Below are 17168 nucleotides of genomic sequence, written 5' to 3'. Positions count from 1 at the left end.
TGCAACAACCACATTCAGATTGTGCAAGCTCCCTGTTGTTGGGGAGAAAGGAACACTTTGACTCTTTAATGTCATCTTGTGAAAAAGATCTTGATTCAGCAGGGAAGATGTTAAGAACCAATAAAAAAAATTTATTGTTGGTATTTTTACCCGCATCCTGTTTCTGGCTGTGCTGCTGCCTTCTGAAGGGCCTTGGCACATATGCTGCTTCTAAGTGCCAGTTTTCCCATCTGTAAAATAATCCCTGTCCTTGATCCTCAACTCACAGGGGTGTTTGGAAGCCTAGGGAGGTGAGGTCTGTGCTGTGCGTGCAGGTTCCTGGACAAAAGGCATTGTATAAATAAAGGAACTCATTTCTATTTATAGCATACACAGCAGTTCAGAAGCATTTAATGCCCTGTCCCCTTTCCTTGTGTTTTTCACCCAAAAGTCTCACCTCTGGTTGTGCCCAGAAGTACAACCGTTCTGATCTATCTGTAGTGAGATTAATTGAACAGGACTCTTCGAAATCCCAACTAGTTTACCCAACCTGCCTGTCTTTCAGGGCTCTTGCAAGCTCTTCTCTTTACTGAGAAAGGGAAAAAAGACATCAGTTGCAATGGCAACTCCCTGGTTCCTTTATCAGGTCAGCTTTTTCCTGAAGGGTCTCCTTGCCCCTCAAGGCATCTCCTCATCTGAAACTCACTTCACACTGTGATGGCTGGATGCAGGGATGCTCTTGTTCTGTTTCCTTGGCAACGACTTCTGTTTGTTGATAACAAAGTTTACTGTGTGTTTGTCATTATTTTTCCCTCTGCCTTATAGTACAAGAGGGGTGAGTAAACTCTGTGGATTTGGTGAAACAAAGGGGGCCATCTGGCGAGTGACAGGAAGAGGGAAGAGGAAGAACAGAAAACCTCTAGAAAGGCCTCTGCTGGGTCTTTGGGGGCTACAGAGTAGTTATGCATTTAACAAAAGCTATTAAAACCAGGAAGCACTTTATCTAGAATAACTTAAAGGCAGGTAAATAAAGACTTTGACATGACAGACCAATTCCTATGAAAATCGTAACAGGGGACTCCAGAGAAGTACTGAAAATCCAGGGTTTTCAACTGCACAACCAACCACATTTCATATGTTTTCCTCATCCTCAATGAACTTAGATGTCATGGATCCACGGGCATTTACTAAGGGACTACTCAGAGCAAGGCCCTACGATTAACAGTACAATTTGGCAAAAACCTTCCTTAAGGTCCACATATCACATGCATCCTTAAAGCACAAGTATATTCAAATGCTTTTACTTAACATTAGCTTAGCATATATCCTTATTTTTATTTTTCTTAATTTGGAAGACTTGGCATAGTCACGTCAAAAAAGACAACTTCAAGACTTGTGAGTTTGAGAAAGAGGAGCATTCTAACCCATTTCAACTGCTAAGCTTTGAAACCTGCATATGTAAGTTACTGTTAATTCTTTGTGTTGTCACCAAGTACAACTCTTACATTACAACAAGAGCAAGGTGGATTGAGTGGGGATAAATCAGTTTGAATATCAACTACAGGTAGAAAAAGTGTACATATGTAGTTTTTTTTCCATCCTTTTATTCACGCATTCATCAAATAATTATTGGATTCTGATTATTTGCCTACGATACAAGGCACTAGGGGTATAGTCGTGAAGAAAACAATAGAACATCTCTGCCTTTGCAGAAGCTGTAATCTCTTTCAGTCCCATAACAGTGCTGATGTTCACATATGTGCTTCCGGTATTAGCAGAAATTTGATGTAGGATGTAAAGTTGCCACCCTCAAAGTTTACCAAAAATTTATACAACTTCAGAGTAGAAAGAGTCTTCAGAGACCATTATCTACAACTTCCTATTTAAAGCAAAAATTTGTTTCAAGCATCCCTTGAGGTGCTTACCACTTTCCACCTATTCCTTCATCTCTCACTTTAAAAAAAAAAAAAAAATTTAGATAAAGTCTCACTCTGTCTCCTAGGCTGGAGTGTAGTGGTGCGATCTCAGCTCACTGCCACCTCCACCTCCCAGGTTCAAGCAATTCTCCTTCCTCAGACTCCTGAGTAGCGAGAACTACAGGCACGTACCATCACACCCAGCTAATTTTTTGTATTTTTAGTAGAGACAGGGTTTCACCATGTTAGCCAGGATGGTCTCGATCTCCTGACCTTGTGATCCGCATGCCTTAGCCTCCCAAAGTGCTGGAATTACAGGCATGAGCCACCGTGCCTGGCCCATCTTTCACTTCTTATCTAGCAGCGACTTTACTTAAAGAACATTCCCCAAATCTATCTGTCCACATCTGTTTTCCGACTAAGTGTAATGGTCTACTAGCTGGTCTCTCTGCTTCCATTCTTTTCCTCCTTCAAAATCCATTTTCTACACAGCTGACAGAGTGATCTTTTAAAAGTGCAAATCAGAAAATGTCTTCTCTTCTTAAAACCCTCCCAAGGTTCTTGGCTGCACTTAGATTAAAATTTTAACCTTCCGCCCTCCCCATAAGCCCCTGACACGCTTAGGTCTCCACCCACCTCTCTGACCTCACATGCCTGCCATCCCAGGGCAGCACGCACTACTATCTGGGGCATAATTGCTTCACTGATTATCTCTGTCACTGCCCCCAACCACCACACACACACACACACACCCCAAAACACACACTAAAAACTTAGCTCCTTGGCAGCCATTGCTTTGTCTGATTTGTTTATTTCTACTTATTAAAAAAAAGTCTTGCAGAGTAGGGCATTCATAATTATTTGTTACATTTTTTAAATTCTGGCATTTTGATGCCTCTTTTAGTGACAAGAACTATCTGTATTATAAAGGTCCCCAAAGTATATATTAAGAGTTTAGTTTTTTCATATATTGTGCAAAATTTTCTCTCCACTTACATTAAATAAACCCATTTCCTATTTATTTAAGCTCTTTAAATGTTAAATGGAGCTTCTATGCCTTACTACATTTTTTGTTTTCCAAGCTAAACACTAACAGTTGCTTTAACCATTTGACCAGTGCTGATTTTCAAATTATTCTCTCTCTTGTTTCCTTTTCTCTTGAAAACTACCAGTTTGACTAGTTTCCTCTTAAAATGCAGGGATTGGTTTAGTTATACATCACAGCTATCTAGGGAAGACAAGATGAGTCAATTAACAGGAAACATTTGGCTGGTGAAAAAGAAACTTGATCCAATGTTGTAAAATGTCTATTGATCACTTACATGAAACTAGTTTAATGTCTGACCAATTAAACCTAATTGAAGTCTCTGCTCTGCCAAGCCAAGTACACCTTCCATCGGATTTTAAGCAATGAACTGATGTGCATATAGTGGAAGGAACTGCAACCAATCCTCTGTTCTTAACTGCTCTGAATACACGCTGGTGCTCAATAAATATGATATCCAAATAATTATAATAAAATTATGTGAGATCTAGGATGTGGTAATTAATAAAGAAGTATTTGAACTGTCAGTGGCATCTTGAGTCCTAAAGGGAAAAATAATAACCTGACAATATAAGTGAAATATGAGATCAACCAATTAATTAGCAGAATAATTTAATCTGATGCTCTGAAAGTAGGCCAATTAAAATTCACTGTTACTATTTAACATTGATTAAGCAGGGTGCTAGATCCTGAACACAGTTTGAAAATAAACCTATTCCTACCCTCAGGGAACTTAAAGCTAATTTAAGCAGCTGTATGTGAAAGGACAAAGGAACAGGAGGTGTGGTTGTTGATTTGATTTACTTACTGGGGCTCCTTCTGCTGGGGAAAGAGGAGCAGAGGGCTGTCATCACCACTGCACTCTTCCAACCTTCTCTCTTGCTCATTCACCAGCTCCATTCTCATCTAACCTACATTGGAGATAGGAAAAGTAAAGTTAGGACAGAAGAAATGATTTAAAAAACAAAAACGAAACAAGCTTTCCAGAAAATGTGAAATCTTCTACATTTGTGCTAGTAAGTGGAAAAGAGGAGCCCAGATATAATTAGTGCCTTTGATAATTCATTAGGAATAATTTATCAGCTACTAATGAAACAACAATAACAATAAATACAGAAACAACTGAAACCATCTTGCCTTCCAGCTTACTTAAGGGAATGCATGTACCCACTCAACTTTAGTGATGATACAAGGATAAACCACAAAGTAGCCCATTAACTGCTCGTTTAACTTTAATGAATTCTGATCTCTGAAATAAGTAATAATAGTCTAAATGCATTTATAATCTGCAAAATGTTCTTTGTCATAAGCCTTCTCTTTGTGAAATACTTGAGTATTATGGTCTCCCATCTAAGACCTCTGCTCACAGTGTTGGCTGACAATGTTGGTGTCACAACACTGTCCCTGAAAAGAGAATTCGCCATTCCTTCCATCTCACTAGATGGAAAACAGGAGAGAAACTTCCCTTTTTTCTTCTTTTCAGAACTGCATGTATACAGTTTGGACACTAAACTGCCTTTCTAGCAGTTCCAGTAGATCGTGTTGAGGTATTTATCCCGTTCTCTTCTCCTTGGAAAGCATTTGCATTCATATGGAAGATGTTGGAGAAAACTAATTCTGGCTGTACACTAAACAAAGCTCTCTGTCTCAAAAGAGACTCACCCAAGGCGTAGGACTAACAACCATCACGCTTTCATTAGAGCATTCAGCAATGTAATAGGCCAAAATGGATGCTAATTTGCCAAAATGTGTTGTAGGCTGCTTAAACACACTAAATTATTGTGCTTTAGCACAAAAGAGCTCTGGATTCTACTAAAGCTATTTCTAACCCACAGAACAACATTTACCAACATCTATGTTCCACTTTTGTGTTCCTGACTCTGGATTAAGAAGTGTAAAGTTTGCCTAAACCAATCGCACTGCCCGTAGCTTGACTTGATTTCTTGATAATGTATTTCCATGAAAACAGAATGGTAACACTAATGAAAGCGATGAGTAATTGAGCTCTTACTAAAGTTTACTAAAGCTAAGTGCTTTCCATGCATTATTTCATTAAATCCTCACAACTTATGAGGTAGACATTACACTGAATTCCCATTTTATAGAGATAAAGAAATTGAAGCTTGAAAGTTAAATAACATGGTAATAATCAGAGAAAAATGCTTAAGTCCAAGCCTGTCTGGTATGTTCTCCTTTCTTGGAAACTGTGTGATTTATTCTTCACCGGTAATAATGTGCTAGGGTATAAAGGCCATATCTTGAACATACCTGGTTTTGACAACATACATGTCATTGTTCTAACTACACATCAGTACGCTTAGCACTTGTGTCTACTGACTTATCTCTCCTCAATCTTTTTATGCATTTTACATGATTATAACAATTTTACAACAAATTGCTGGAACCTGAGTGTGCTAGCATCTCCATGGTGATCACTCTTTCTCCACTGTGTCCATGGTCACATTTGCACTATGTTATAACATCTAGTTAATTGAGTTAACTTATATTATTTTCCTCATCAGCCTACTCTAAAATTAGTAATTTGAACCTCCACCTGTGCTCAGAAAGAAGAAATGGAGAAGAAAATGGATTTTTTTTTTTTTTTTTTTTTTTTTGTGGCAGTTCCTATGTCTTACTTTGTCTTGAGACTTAAAAAAAAAAAAGAAATTGTAGCAGATTGAGAACTTTGGGCCCTATCTATTTTCCTCTGCAGAGTTTTCTACTCTTCGTTGAAATTTCTTGGGGTCTCCTATTTATTTAGTGTTGCAAAGTCTGGTTTAAAATCTGGTTGCCCCAAAGTAACCTGTATAAAAGCATCTCTCTTCATTAGTTCCCCAATCCAGCCACCAACGGCCACACAGCCATAGGGAAGTTTATATTTGCTTTTTGCCTGAAACTCATGATATTAATATTTCTTCCCACCCAGAAGGGAAAGGTCTAGGGCACAAATAACATGGAACATCAAAATAATTATCTGCGTGTTTTGGGGCTAGTGAGCTCATAGTGTACCTAGGTGACAGTGAGGAAGTGATTTTGCCTAACCTGACCCAGACCCCTTTCTCTAGAATGACCCTGGTTCCTTTGTCATTCTAACTGGTGGTGTTCTGAGGGCTGGAGAGATGACATGATTGATTATAGAGTTATACACGTAGTTAGCCACAAGGCTGAGATCAGATACCTGTTCTAACTTCTGCCTCATCCACTTTTTTGGCCTTCTCATCATACTCTTTCTCTGAGCTAAATTCAAGAAATCCAGACTGTGAAAAATAATGACTCTGATGCTATCTTTCAACTGAACCTAAGAGAAAAGTCCTCAATGATCAAACATACCGGGCAGACTCTTACTACCATGTAGGTAGCCAGATAACGAGGAAGTGCAGCTGGGGCACAGGAAGGGTGAAGGTGAGTCATCATTCTGATTGACAAACAGACACTCCTCCCTGGTCTGGTGAGTTTTATAGACAGAGTGAAGCAAAGCACCAAGGTAATTACTTCAATTATGCAAATCAATGACCCAATTAGGAACTTCCTTTTGTACAGAGTCCCAGCATTCATAAGCCTGGTCAGCTGCTCAAATGACCAAATTTTACCTGGTCTCATTAACATGTAATCCTTAAAATGCATGTTCACCCAGCTAATGTAATAGCTTGGTCTCTGCAAATGGAATTCTTCCCAAATGTGTAAGTAGCTCTTAGTAGTTTAAAAAGTTTTAAAGGCACAGTAAGTACCTTATATATAGGCTGTTGACTGTTAATAGTTCTACAAAATGATAGTCTGCAGAGAGGACCATTCAAATGCAGATGGCACAATTACTGACTGTCAACCTGACTCTCTTGGGGTCCTTCTGCAGATTGCTGCCCCTTTGCCAACCCCACTGTGGTTTGAGGAAGCTGACATATATTTTTGATTCTTTGGTGAGGTATAAGGAAAGGGAGAATTCCAAGCCATATCTATATATCCAGAACAATACATGAGGTTTAGATAATACTTGATTATTAACAAAAATTGAAGCTGGTCTTATCCTTGCTCCTCAGAATGATGATTGGGTTCTGACTTTATTTTGCCTCCTCACTTAGTTGCTTGTAACATTCACCCACCTACCCCAATGGCTTCTTCTTTTCCTAAATGCAATTTCATGATGAAAATTTGAAGACACTGTGAGAGCAGCTGATTGTCAGGGAAGACAGTTGCCTCTGCCTCCCTCTTCTTAGAGACATGTTAATAAAACATTATTGAACGTTTTCATTTCAAATAGCCAGAGAGAAAGATGGATATGTAAGGAAATTGATATGTCAGATATGTAATATACAATTATTTTACCATGTTTTAAATAAAATGTATATAGTTTAAATTTATATATATTATATGTATAATGCACATTTTATTTAAATATACAATACTGTATTAGGAAAACCCAACAATATATTTTAGAAAATTGAATGCTCACTTTAAAAAAGCGTATGATTTTTGTACCTGGAATATTTCAGAAAGTTAATTTTCTCTACAGACTGTGGTAATTTTAACAAGAATATCCTAATGTGACTCAGATGCTCACAAACAATTTCCATGTATTGAAAATTGGTTCTGAAATAGGATTTTAGGCTGTGATTTTCATAAATGAGATATTTTGTGCATGTAGTTCCATTTTTAATAATTTTTAAATATGAAATTAATATAAAAACTCCATTGAAATTTTTTTAAGGGCAAAGGCACTACTTCTCTTTATCTGATTGCTTCACTCCATAAAATCTTCTGAGGACTTCGTCAAGGCATTGCATCTTCCAGCAGCCATATTACTGTTACTCTGTTAATGTATTTTATGAAGACAACAACACTAAGTATATAGATTTGCTATAGGCTGGAAGTTGCCATCTAGGAGCAACTAATTGAACAGCAAGTCATATCTTGTATCTGAAACATCATAAATGCCGTTAAAGCATTATTTCTGAGTTTGTCTGTGAGGGTGTTTCTGGAAGAGACTGGCATTTGAATCAATGAACTGAGTAAGAAAGATCCACTCTTACCCAACTTGGCAGGTACCATCCAATGAGCTGAGGACCCAGATAGAACAGAAAGGTAGAGGAAGATGAATGATCTCTTTTGCTTCTGGAACTAAGACACCCTTCTTCTCCTGTCTTTGGACATCAGAATATCAGGTTCTATGGCCTTTGGACTCTTCGATTTATATGAGCAGTGCCCCCAGTTCTCATGCTTTCAGCTTCAGACTGAAGTTACACTGTCTTCTCTCCTGGTTCTCAGGCCTTTGGACTTGGACTGAACCATCCTAGTGGCTTCCCTGGGTCTCCAGCTTGCAGATGGGCTCTGTGAGACTTCTCGGCCTCCACAATCCTGTATATTATTTCCCCTAATAACTAACTAACTTCCTTCCTTACCCCCTTTCTTATCTTTTCCTTTCTCCTTCCCTTCCTTCCTTCTCCCTTCCTTTCCTTTTCTCCCCTTCCTTCCTTTCTTCTTTCTTCCTTTTCCCCCTTTCTTCTCTCCTTCCTACCTTCCTCCTTTCTTATCTTTCCCTCCCTCCCTCCCTTTTCTTCTCTCTCTCCCTCCTTCCTTTCCTTCTTCTCTCTCCTTCTTTCTTTTTTGTCTATCTTTCTCTCTCTCTTTCTTTCATTTTCTTTCTTCCTTTTTCTATTGGTTCTGTTTCACTGGAGAACCTTGACTAATACAGAGCCCTTGGAATACTTTTATGTTCTTCCTTCCTCTCAGATTGCCCTTTCTCAGCATGACATTTTACTTCTACCCACATGAAATTAGACGCTGCCCTCAAGAATCTGTCTATGTCTCCTTCTTTTCTTTTTCTTTATGTTCTTCCTTAGTAATCTTAAGCTTACTCAAGGCTATTTACTATTATCTTGTGTAGAGCTTTATCCTTCTCAATCTTTAGGACCAAACTTTCTCTAAATTCAACTTTTTTTTTTTATTTCCATGATGAGCATCTTCATGCATCCCAAACTAAGCTTATCAGTTATTCCCGTAAAGTTTGCTATTGTTCTATGTTCTTTTTTCAGGTTACTATGAGGAGATTTTCTCAGACATTTAGACTTAAAACTTTTGAGTCATCCTTGACTTTATTTCCCCCTTGGCCTGGCACATCTAATCATTTGGTGGCCTCTCAGCCAACTCCCTTTCTTTCACTCCCTTCTTATCGGCCCAACTTAAACATTCATTCTCTTCTCACCTAGATTATTAAAATGGTCTCCTAACCATCCTCTGTGCCTCCATTCCCACCAATATAGACTGCACACTTAAATTGCAAAATGCCCATTTCTGATCATATCTCTCATTGACTAAGGTTGTTAAGGACACCCATAATCATATGGGTCATAACGCTCAGGTTATATTTGAAGTCTCTCCTACTTAGCTTTCCAACATCAAATCAAACACTCACTTTTATTTACCCTTTACCCCATTAAGCAGACTCCTTTGCTGCTTCCCCCAGACATCTAGAATTTTGTTGTCTCTGTTTTGATTAGAAAGCTCTTGTTCGGCACATTGAAACATGACCTCTCCTATAGGATCCAACCAGAAGTCAGCCGCCCTCACACAGCCTCCCCAACCAGAAGTCAGCCGCCTTCATGCAGCCTCCGCAACTGGAAGTCAGCTGCCCTCACGCAGCCTCCCCGACCGGAAGTCAGCGGCCTTCACACAGCCTCCCCTTGTGTTGTGCTTTTCCGGCTGTTATTTGTCTTGTTCCCTCCCCAACCTCATGTATTGAGGTGATTCTCTCTCTTCTGAATTTACACTTGATTTTTTTAATTAACCAACTTCTCTGTGTTTTTCCATTTATAATCCCATGGCATTTTACCCATAGCTCTTAAGGCAATTATGCACTTTGCATTGATTCTGGAGATGTTCCTCCATAAATATCTGGTGGATGAATGAGTGCAGCCTTTATAGATTTTTTTTTCCTCTAACAAGTCTGATTTCACAGACTCTAAGTCAATTGAAAAAATATTATATGTGGAGTGAATTTATGTATGCCTGCAACAAGTTATTTTAAAGGATAACTTGAAAGGGTGCTTATTTCTGGTGTGGGACTGCAATTCTTTATATAACTATAAAAAGAAAAATTAAACTGGTGACAGGATGGTTTTGGTGATATTCTCTTACAGAATATTTTAGTCAAAAATTTGTATAATAAGGCAGAGAGTGAGCCCAGGACAATTAATAGCAACAGCATCAATAATTTAATATGCACTATTCACTGAGAACCAAATATGTGCCAGAAACTGTTCCATATAATATGTACACATTATTTCTATTCTTACATTTTACAGATTTGCAAATTGAGGCTTAAAGAGATTAACTGTAATTATCTACCTACTCAAGCTTAACATTTAAAATCCATGCTTAAGTCTTATTTTTCTGGGTTAGAAACTACTCACCATATTACTCCAGGAAGCTTCCTTTCCCTTGTAAATTCTCTTCCGTTTTTGGCCAACCCATGGTTTTCCTCTGCTGTATTAGTGTGAAGTCACTTTTTTCCAGACGTGATGGTGGTAGTTCCCACACATCTGAAAAGATAAAAATATCAGTGCATGAGCAGTCAGGGCTTTTTTTCATGTTGGTTCACCTTAGGACACAGCCCAGCAATGCCTGCATCTGGAAGTCATGTGCATTAGCACAGCTCTGCCTCAACCACAAACCCCAGACACAGAGCTGTGCACCAAGCATGACTGTCTCTTTCTGTTAATATTAATTGGCATAATTTAGCTTAACATATTACATCTTAGAAATATAATCATTGTCAAACAAAAATGTCTACATTGACCTGTTAGAATGGAAACTTCTACCACAACAGCCATTCTTGGAGCTTTGCAAGTTCACTGTTATGTTATATAAGCTTACTTGAGGGACTTCCCTATAGGTAATGTAGTAAGAATAAAGAACTTAGGGTTCAAATCTTGACTCTACTGCTTACGAGCTATGTGGCTTCTAGGTATCTGTTTCCCTGTTTTTGTAACAGGTGGGCAGAGGGGTGAGGAAGGAGATAACATTTATTTTTAACAAATGGTATGAGGATTGTAGAAAACATAAGGACCTGGTATAGATGAAATGCCTGGTAGTTACTACTGTTACTACTCTCACAGGAAATTTCTATCCCTTAGCAGAAGAAAGGGTTCTGTATTAGTTTCCTGTGGCTTCCGTAACAAATTACAACAAACCAGGTGGCTTAAAACTCCACAGTTAGTTCTTGCACAGTTTTGGAGGCCAGAAGTCGAAATCACATGTTGGCAGGTTTGTGCCTCCTCTGGAGACCCTAAGGGAAAATCCATTATTTTCCTCTTCCACCTTTGGTGGCTGCTGACTTGCTTGACTTATGCTCACATCACTGCAATCTCTGTGTCCAGGCTCACATTACCTCCTCCTCTTCTGTCTGTGTGCCCTTCCTCTGCCTTCCTTTTGTAAGGACACCATCATTTAGGACCCACTCATTTAACTCAGAATGATGTCCTCATCTTGACATCTTTAACTTACTTACATCTGCAATGACTTTAAAAAAATAAAATAAAATAGCGTCCACAGGTCCTGCGATTAGGATGTGAACATGTTTATGGGAATGTGAATATCTCAACCCACTACAGGTCCTGAAGGGTTAAATAAGTTTTTTGTTGATTTTTGGGGGGCAGGTGGAATACATGTGTGGTGGACAGAATGCAGAGTGGGATAACACAGTGATGTTATTGACGGCCAGGGGGCAGCATACGAGACCAAAACAGATTCTGAGAGTGGGGAGTAAGGCTGAGGAACCCAGAGAAACAACCTGCAACAGTAGGAGATGCAGGAGGTGTGAGTTTGGGGAGATCTAGGCTCTAGGTCTTGCCCCAATTCACAGTGGAACAGAGGGCAAGATATCTCTATGGGCCTGTTTCCCCATATACAAAATGAGAAGATTGGACTGGAGCAGGGATTTTAAGTTGACTGCTTGCAGGCTGAAAGCAACGTGCCTAAGTATATCAATTGTATCATTTAAAAATCTGAATGTTTGTAAGTTGGCAGCCATCATACAAAAATTAGTATAGCTTCTGTCAAAAATCAGATGTAACAGACACTGGACATGCAGCCTCCGATGCTGATGATGTGTTGTAGGAGAGTGACCCTACCATTACCCTGGCACGAACAGCCTCATTTACCACCTCGCCCACCACGCCCCATTGTCTTCCGACACTATGGTTGATTGCCAGTGCCTTTTATCGTCCCCTCACCCTGCGGATTCCCCGATGGTCAAGACATATTTGTCTGTATCCATGATTCTATCAGTAGTGAGATTCAGGTGGATGATTTTTCCTATACCTAGTTGGGTTCACTCACTTACATAACCTGCATGAGGCCTCTAGAGTTTTGCCTTTGTGACACCAAGTCAGAAGACTAAGACCACTGCTTATCTCCGGGATGCCAATGAACTCAGTGCCAGAAGGAAAGGTGGCGGGGGGTGGTGATGCTAGAGACTAGCTTGATCTATGTCTGCAAATAACTCTCCATGTGCCCACCCAGGTACGTGAATCCACCATGTTCCCGGACCTTTGTTAGGACTACTTCACAATTCACAGGACAATGTTCTGGCAACCTTTATTGCTCCTCCCCCAATTTTCTCAATCCTCAGACTTCTTTCCCTCATCTCTCTGTACACATCCATGCTCCTGCTACAGGACCTTTTACTGAGCCCCCATTCTGTGGTGTTTTTTCCTTTGGTAGCAGCTTCTCATGTACTAATTGACAGCAGCTTCTCCTTCATCCTGGACTTTCCTGCTCCCTCCTGCATGATTCATGACTTAGTTCTGCAGAGCATTTTTAGAGCCTTGTTTGCAACGGAAGAGAACTAGGGAAACTAAGCAGCATATTGTCTTCAATCTGGTCCCTCTCATAAGGGGTCTGGCTAATTCTTACAGTTGTAATCCTGCAGTGATGGACCATCTGAGAAGACAGTCTCTCTCTCAGCGGGAGCCTCCTATGACTTAGGAAAGAGTCATGTGCCCAGGTGTTGCCAGGGCTGAGCTTGCCTGCCCACCCTTCAAAGAAGCTGCCCACACCCCGTCCCCTGATCTCAAGGTCTCATTGTTACTTGTGCTTTCCCAGAGCCCCTGTCTGACACAGAAGAGTGATCTCCCCACCTTCCCAATAATTTTTAAACCTCTGGGTACTACCACCTTCCCTGAAAAGCAGGGTTCTAATAATGACAGCTAAGTATGCCAAGAAAAGAGAGGGGCAAGGTCTCTCCCAAGCAGAAGAAGCCCTGCTTTTATTTTTATTTCTGTTTTTTTTTTTTTGGTGCTTCTAAACTTCCCAACAGCTATCAAGCTAAGAAAGTTATAAAAACTTACAAAAAACTACAGAAAGGCTTTCTCTCCTTTGAATCTTTAACTCTGTGCAGTTCAAGTCAATAGACAACTAGCGGTATCTCCTTGGTGCCTTGGCTATGCTTGTGTTCAGTTTTGAGGCAACAAAGTGTGGAGATAATGCTACCTTTACAGAAAGGGTACACACGATCAGCAGGAAAACAAGCACAGCTTGAAAAGGCAGCGCAGAAGGAACAGTTTGGTGTGGACAGAGGAAGGTGGATTGAGAGGCAGGAAAGGATGATTGAGGCAGAAAATGATATTCTTGCTGGTTCATTTTGAGGATGATGACAATCCCAAGGCTTCTGCAGACTCCAAGGACAGGAACTACTTCTTAAAGACCCACATGGTTCGCATTTCCTTGGAATTACATCCTGTTACACCTCCCATCTTTCTCTATTCTGTATGTGAATGGATGGTGCCGCTGTTGACCCAGCTGCTCAAGCTGGAGGCGCAGCTTCCTCCTGACCCCCACTGGCTTCTTCTCTCCGTTGCCTTTTCTAGTCACTGGATCAGTCACTTCTGCTTTTTCAGTGTTGACTCCATGCCCACTTCTCCCCTCCCTGCCCTTCCAGGCCAATCGCAGGGCTTTCCTAACTCATCTCAGCCTCTAGTCTCTTCCCTTCCCATCTCTCCTTTATTCTACCATGATTGCCAATTTGATCATGCTACTAATAGGCTTGAAATATTAAGAACAAATCTTCCAACGCTCCTGTGAGACAAAATTCCCAATCCCTAGCTGGCATGCACCCCTGATATTCTGGTTTCATCTCTTCTCCTTTTTGATCTATACACCAAACGTCCTGCACACTAGATTGTGCAGCTCCTTGCTGATGCCATGCTGTTTCCACATCTGCGCCTTCACACACCCATGCCCTTTCCTGGACTGCCCCTTCCTTGACTCCTGCACCTGCAAGCAAGCCCTGTCTGCCAGGAAAGCTCAACTTGCCCTGAAAGTACCAGCTTACTGTGACATCTTCCCTAAGTTCCTCTCTACTTGACTCAATGCAAAGCACACCCCTCCCCTTCCCACGTCACTCTCTGTAGACCTCACAGACCTCTGCTGGCCCTTTATCACCTGGACTCTCATCATTTGCATGCAGGTCTGATCCTACCACCAACCAGGGAATTGAGGAAAGTGTCTAGATCTCATTTATTTTCTTCTCTCTAGCCCTTAGCAGAATGTCTAGAGCATATTAGATTTTCATTAAATCCACTCATTCACTGAACAAATATTTCTAAATCATCTATTCTGTGTCAGGCAGTATTTAGGGCCCTAGAGATATAGCAGTTAAACACTATGGGGGATAATGATCTGCCCTCATGGAGCATACGTGGCGGTAGAGGAGTCAGAGAGTAAATAAGATAAATGCTAGAAACATACTATGTTACCCAGTGATGAGTGCCAAGGAGAAAACCCAAGCCCACCTGGAGGAGGAATCTAAAGAAATGTGTGTTGAGTAAAAGCCATTCCTTCTCCTGGGGAATTATATAAAATTTCAGGACAAGGGAAAAGAGGGATACACTTGAGATGAATAAATTTGAGAGAAGCAAGAGATCTAGAAAATACTCATTAATGTTTGAAAAATCTGGTATTGACCCTCCAGTGAGAGGGATTCAGAAGAACCTATGGTCTGTGCGCAGTAGAGTCTGAGCAAATGTTTATCTAAAATAAAGAAATGATTTTGCAAACTGCCTGCGATATCAAATTCCTGCAGCTTCTACCTAAATATTAGCATCTGATTTGTGCATTTCTTTCCCTCTCTGGGACTGAAGGCTTTTTTTTTTCTGTTTCTCTCTCACACGAACACCTGGGTTCTTCTAATTGCGGATGCCTGGCCCTGCCTCCTGCCCTCCCCAGTAATCTGTGGTCAAGGTGGAAAGGTGACTCAGGCAACCTGGTCACTGTCATGATTCCTTCTAGCACCACACACACACACACACACACACACACACACACACACACAGTGAACCACACAACATACGCACTCACAACACTAACACTCACACAACACACATACTCACACAGCACACATTCATTCACACAACACTTATGCAAACTCATTCATGCAACACTCACACAACACACACTTTCACTCACACAACACTCACACATATTCATTCACACAACACACACTCACACTCATTCACTCACAACACTCACAAACTCACATAGCACACATGCTCATACAACACACACATTCACACACAATATTCACACTCACATAGTAGACACAATGCACACACACTCATTCACTCACATACCACACACAACACCCACACTCATTCACTTGCATAGCACACATTCACACAACACACTCATTGACTCACATAGCACACACAACATACTTTCACTCACATAGCACACACAACACTCACACTCATTCACACAACACCAATATTCACACTCATTCACTCACACAACACTCATGTACACAGTGACTTTCACACACACTCTTATGCACATGCAACACACACTTCCTTACTTTCCACGCATGCTCACTTGTTCACACACGTACTCACACACACAGACACACCCTTTCACAAACACACTAAAATCCCAGCAGCAGAGAATCCACTCTCCTTTCCTACTTGTCATTAGCCAGTGCAGAGGGTCTGCTTAGGCTGCCACAGCACAGAGCCCGCGGCTGCCACGTTTCTCCCCCCAGGCACTTTGGAATGTGGTCACTTAAGGCCTGACACTGGGTCACAGGTCAGTTTTAATGAAGCCACCTCCAGGCTGTTTCTGCTTGCATTGCCATTCAAGAACTCTAGGTTTCCCCATTCCAGTGACGTGGGGATGACTGCTAGGGGCTGAACTGTGTCCCCTGCCCACCCCCCAAAAAAGTCACACACTGAAGTCCTAACCCTCTGCCACAGAATATTACTGTATTTGGAGGCAGGGGCTGTAAAGAGGTGATTATGGTAAAATGAGGTCACATGGATGGGCCCCAGTCCAACACGGCTGGGGTCCTTATAAAAAGAAGAGATTCAGATATAAACAAAGCACAGACCGTGGGCGGACCTGTGAGGATGCAGGAAGAGGGCAGCCCTCTGCAAGCCAAGGAGAGATCTCACCAGACGCCAACCCTTCTGGCACCTTGATCTTGGACTTCCAGCCTTCAGAATGGTGAGAAGATACATTTCTGCTGTTTCCCTACTTTGTTAGTGAGCTGAATACAGCTGACTAACACAGCAACATTGTCCTTTCTCATCTGCAGCCACCTGCCCTAATGCAGTGACCTCCCCTTTCACAGTGGATGTGAGAGGCAGCCTGGACGCAGTCTCCTTCCCAGGAAAACCAATCTCGTATTTTAGAACTCCCACAACTTGTAATGTGCAGGGCAGCTCTCCAGCACGACCCCACGAGGGCTTTGGAGCAAGCCTCTGTTCTCTGACACGGGGCTGGCTCTATTCTCCTTGAATGGACAACCCATTTCCAGATGCCCCTTCATGTCTTCACTCCTGCCCAGCAGGGAGGAAGCAGCCCTCCGAGAGGGCAAGAACGTGTTTGATCTGACCAAGTGGCCCTGCCTGGTATTACCTAGTGAAGCTCGCTTCATTAGACATGTTATTGTCCAGTCAAGGAAGAAGTTAAATTACTCCAAATCAGAAACTGAATTAATTAAAACAATTACTACCATCAACTGCAGGACCAAAACGGGGTTGTTTAGATGGCGTTTCCCACCCCCTCTAAGAGAAGGATCTTTTTTCTTTCCATTTTTGAGACCCAATGAGTAGAAAAGTAGCAGCACACTTCTGAAAAGGGCTAGAATATGAAAAAGGAATGATAATTCATTATTCAGTAATCAACTCCAACTGCAAACGCAGCCGACTCTGCAGAGAACACAGGGCTGTGGGGAAAGACAAACC

General features: G+C 41.2%; 1 long non-coding RNA gene across 1 annotated transcript; it reads right to left on the bottom strand.

Annotated features, from left to right (window-relative positions):
- Positions 1-534: 534 nt before the first annotated feature.
- Positions 535-15954, bottom strand: LOC105711633 (uncharacterized). The gene is made up of 4 exons (XR_001106061.3): positions 15888-15954; positions 10344-10560; positions 3749-3851; positions 535-825 (listed from the first exon to the last, which is right to left on the bottom strand). It is a non-coding gene; the product is annotated as an uncharacterized LOC105711633 (long non-coding RNA).
- Between the last annotated feature and the right edge of the window lie 1214 nt (positions 15955-17168).

This window comes from Aotus nancymaae, unplaced genomic scaffold (assembly GCF_030222135.1).
Source record: "Aotus nancymaae isolate 86718 unplaced genomic scaffold, 86718_ANA_hifiasm-v0.15.2.pri h1tg000108l, whole genome shotgun sequence".
Taxonomy (NCBI): domain Eukaryota; kingdom Metazoa; phylum Chordata; class Mammalia; order Primates; family Aotidae; genus Aotus; species Aotus nancymaae.
Note: the sequence above shows the minus strand (reverse complement) of the source record. Positions and strands in the feature narration are given on the sequence as shown.